Source organism: Emys orbicularis, chromosome 4 (genome assembly GCF_028017835.1).
Source record: "Emys orbicularis isolate rEmyOrb1 chromosome 4, rEmyOrb1.hap1, whole genome shotgun sequence".
NCBI lineage: Eukaryota > Metazoa > Chordata > Testudines > Emydidae > Emys > Emys orbicularis.
The window spans coordinates 31,716,260-31,721,262 of NC_088686.1; positions in this window are offsets into that span (position 1 = coordinate 31,716,260).

Sequence of the window (5,003 nt, forward strand, 5' to 3'; positions counted from 1 at the left end):
GTCTTTTGCTAGCAGTAGCCATCTTTCGAAGCTGAAGTTTCATCCTAATGTTGTAGCGTTAGTGGTAGAGAGCCCATTATACAGGAGAATAAATTATTTTTGTTCCAGTCTGACATTTGTAAGATCTTTAGATCCTGTCTATCCTACAAAAATTATCATCTTTATCATTATGGTCCATGTGATGTAGTATGTTCTTCTGTCCACAGAAGTCAGGGAAGAAAAAGTGATATCCATGTTGGGTAGCTACAGAATTAAAACACGGTTCTGTAAAATGATTGTAACTTTTTTTCTGTACTCCCAGGTAAGGAAATGATCATGCTATAACAGTTTCAGGCCAGGCCACAATCATGTTTAATTATGGTTAATTTTAGGCACTATAATATAAACTCTGCACTATAAATGCTGTTCCAAGCCTACCTTTCCAGTGAGCATGTTATACCCCGAAAGCCTTTTCTCTTAGCTTTCTCTCAGTAAAGCTTTCTTACCAGCCTTCTGTTACTGTCTTCTTGGCTTTCTCTCAGACAGACTCCCCTACCTCAAAACATTTCCACCAGTCAAACCCATAGGGCCAAATGATCAGCTTTTGCTCAGAATGTCCATGTGCCTATATTTTGGGTGCTAATGCTATTGTTTCAGCCACCTGGTTACAATGGCTTCTTTACATTTATCCTATATGTAAAGTGGGGCCATGCCCAACCCATAACTACAAAGTTTAACTCAACAAGTTCATTCACATTACTGAAAAGCTGGTTCCACTTTCATAGCTATTTCTGTTTCTAAGGAAAATGAATTTCCTCAGAGAGTGAAGTTCTTTAACCTCACCAAAACTATAGTACAGTCATTTTTTTTCACAGCCCTGACAGCATGCCTCAACCCAAATCAGCCACTCTGGAGTTCACTCTGTGCCTATTGAGTTATTGACCTCTCTATACAGTTAAGATTTCAGTTGTGATGTGTTTGGGAGGAGAGGGGGGGCGTTGTTTTGTTTGTCTCATTTTACAGCATCACTGAGTAATACCCTGATAACCACTAAAGTGGCTGAATTCAAACCAATCCCAATAAGCCATCCAAATCCCTGGCTAGTGTAGTAACAATATGAATATAAATCTTATACCTGCACCTTATATTGATGCATTGTCTGTAAGACTGTGACTGCTCCCCAATTATGTTGTTTCAGGAATGTCTTTTTATTGTTATGGAAAAGCTGAATGGATATACAGTTTCTTTGGGGAGAAGGGCTGTGATTAATTTGAAAAACAAGTCCAGGCTGTCTAGGAATGATTTTTTTTTAAAGCTTAATCTTAAACTTAAAAAACCCTAAATATTTCCTGAAAATACCTGTTAGAATTTGTAAATTATTTTTTCTTATACTACCTATATTTAAGGCCTAAATTTCATGACAATATACTATTAATAGGCAAGTATGAGTATCTGGGATAAGTTTCACATTAATCATAGGGTTTTATTGGCCCAGTTTATGCTTTTGGGTGACATGTCTGTCTGAATGTGGGGTAATAGCTTTGTTTGTCTGCATGCCTCTGATGCAGTGTCATTTGCTGACACATCAGTGAATGAACAAGGAGACCAATGAAGGTTGATGTCACAGTCTCATCTGTGAGCTATTCATAGAACAGTACCCAGAAGAACTCTCAGTAATTTTGCAATTACACAAAATATACTTTTTTTTGTTTGGGTACCAATTAATGGAAATGATAATGATCAGGCTAATGTATGCTTTCTGGTGAGAGAATGACTGTAATGGGACAAGGATGGCCCTTATAAACTCAGGGTATCTTGTATTAATGATCACTTAATATCCAGTAACATTTGAAAAGCTATTAAACATTTTCCTATATTAACTGTACAGAAACACCTGTTGTAATAATGACCAGAGACTGGATACAATAAAGTAAATTCAAATAGAGAAACCTTTTATAGGTATTCCCTTTAATGTGACCATTTTTAATCTGAGATTAAATTCTGACAAAGGCTGATGCATCAGCGATGAAAATAAGGACAAGTTCCATAGTTTATTGTGGTCAGATCTGCTCTACGTTCTGTATACAAAATTAACGTAGTCCATATTGAATGGATTAAAAACTGGCTAACAGATCTCAAAAAGTAATTGTGAATGGGGATTCATCAGCCAATGGAAGTGTTTCTAGAGGGGATCTGTAAGGATCTGTTCTCTGGTCCAATGCAGTTTAATATCTTTATGAATGATCTGGAAAAAACAATTAAATCAGTGCTGGTCAAATTTGCAGATGACACAAAAGTTGGTGGAACTGTAAATGATGTAGATGAGCCCAACCAAGATCACTTGATAACGAGCTGATATGAATAACACATGATTTAACACCATGAAATGAAAGGTCATCCATCTAAGAACAAAGAATGGAGGTCACATTTATAAGATGGGACTGTGTCCTGGAAAAGTGACTCTCAAAAGGACTTCTTTTAGGGGTCACAGCAGCTAACCAACTGAACGTGACCTCTCAGAGCTATGCTGTAGCTAAGAGTGTTAATTACAATCCTTGGGTGTATAAGCAGGGGAATATTAAGAGTAGAGAGGTGATATTACATAAGAACGGCCATACTAGGTCAAACCAAAGGTCCATCTAGCCCAGTATCCTGTCTACCGACAGTGGCCAATGCCAGGTGCCCCAGAGGGAGTAAACCTAACAGGTAATGATCAAGTGATATTACCTCTGTATACAGCATTATTGAGACCCTTACTGGAATATTGTGTCAGTTCTGCAGTCCAAAGGTCAAAAAGGATGTTGAAAACTGGAAAAGATTCAGAAAAGAGCTACAAGAAGTTGAGGTCTAGAAAACATGAGTTATAGTGAGAGATTTAAGAAGCCCAATCTATTTAGTTTGGGTAAGAGAAGGTTAATAGGTGACTATCATGATACGCCACACACTCTACATGGGGAAGAGATTTCTGAGAGGAGATGGCTCTTTAATCTAGCAGAAGACATGATGAGATCCAGTGGTTGGAAGCTGAAGCTCAGAAAATTCAGACTATTCAGGTGCACGTTTTTAATGGAGAGGGTAACTATTGGAACAACTAGCTAGAGAGTCTAGTTAAGAGTGGATATAATTTTAAAGGATATTCTATAGTTCAAACAGAAAATATGGGCTTGATGCAAAAATTATTGGGTGAGGTTCTTTGATTTGTGTTATGCTGTGTGTAGCTGGCGTGGTGTGAGAGGGCTCAGGAACTCCCCAGGGCCCAATGTGTGTGTGACTGGAGGGATGCCAGGTGACTCCCCAGGGGCCAGGTTTGTGTGTTGCTGGCAGGATGTGAGGGGCTTGGCTCGGGGACTCCCCGGGGGTCAGGTCTGTGTGTAGCTGGCAGGGTGCGAGGGGCTCGGGGACTCCCCGGGGGCCAGGTTTGTGTGTAGCTGGTGGGGGGGCTCAGAGACTCCCCAGGGGCCAGGTTTGTGTGTAGCTGGCGGGAGGCAGGGGGCTCGGGGACTCCCCGGGGATCAGGTGTGTGCATAGTTGCGGGGTGACTCCCCAGGGGCCAGGTTTGTGTGTAGCTGGCGGGGTGTGAGGGGACTCCCCAGGGGCCAGGTTTGTGTGTAGTTGGCAGGGTGTGAGGGGACCCCCCCTGGGGGCAGGTGTGTGCGTAGCTAGCAGGGGGCTCGGGGACTCCCCAGGGGCCCAGTGTGTGTGTAGCTAGCGGGGGCTGAGGGGGCCCCTGGGCGCAGGTTTGTGTGTAGCTGGTGGGGGGCAAGGGGACCCCCGGGGGGCAGGTTTGTGTGTAGCTGGTGGGGGGACCCCCGGGGGGCAGGTTTGTGTGTAGCTGGCAGGGTGTGAGGGGACCCCCCGGGGCCTGGTGTGTGCGTAGCTAGCGGGGGGCGAGGGGACCGTGGGGGGCAGGATTGGGTGTATCTGGCAGGGGCGAGGGGGCCCCCGGGCGCAGGTTTGTGTGCAGCTGGTGGGGTGTGAGGGGACCCCCCCGGGGCCTGGTGTGTGCGTAGCTAGCGGGGGGCTCAGGGATTCCCCAGGGGCCTGGTGTGTGCGTAGCTGGCGGGAGGCGAGGGGACCCCGGGGGGCAGGTTTGTGCGTAGCTGGCGGGGGGACTCCTGGGGGGCAGGTTTGTGCGTAGCTGGCAGGGGGCGAGGGGACCCCGGGGGGCAGGTTTGTGCGTAGCTAGCAGGGGACGAGGAGACCCCCGGGGGACAGGTTTGTGTGTAGCTGGCGGGGGGCGAGGGGACCCCCGGAGGGCAGGTTTGTGTGTAGCTGGCGGAGGGCGAGGGGACCCCCGGGGGGCAGGTTTGTGTGTAGCTGGCGGAGGGCGAGGGGACCCCCGGGGGGCAGGTTTGTGTGTAGCTGGCGGAGTCTTCGCACAAATGAGAGGAGACCAAGGGCGCCTGGTAGTGGAAGCAGCCAAGGTTGGAGACCCCGTGCGGCCAGTGCTATGCCTCGCGGTGAGAGTGGCGCTGGCGGACTGTCGATGAAGCAGACGCCCCAGCCAAGTGCCCCGGGAGCGAGCTCCGGCGGCAGCACATGCCGCTAACCTACGCCTGGACAGTATATGCTGTTCGACCGCCGCCACTATCCCGAGCGCCTTTGCTGCCGTGTACACGTCCCAGTAGTCGTGACGCCGCTCTAGCCTCAGGCAGCGATTCTCTATGGTTATGCAGGGAGTCTGTGTGGGCTCGGAGGTGTCATGGCGTCCGTCGAGGTGGCAGCGCCTGAAGCTGCCGGGAGGAGCCGCTGAAGCCGCGCTCCGAGCCGGGGAGGGAGTAATGGCCGGGGCGCTGGGACTCTTTGACTAGGCGCCAGCAGGAGCCCGGTTTTTCCTGCGCGTGCGAGCCGGCCGGGGTGGCAGGAGCCGGCTCTCCGAGCCCAGGCTGCCCAGCCCCCGGGGGAGATAGCGAGCCGGGGCTGAGCTGTTCTGGGGTCCGGCGCCAACCCTGGTGCGGGTGCTGCCTCGGGGAGGCCTCTGGCCAGCGCTGAGGACAGTTGGGATCCGTTGAGCAGCAGCGGAG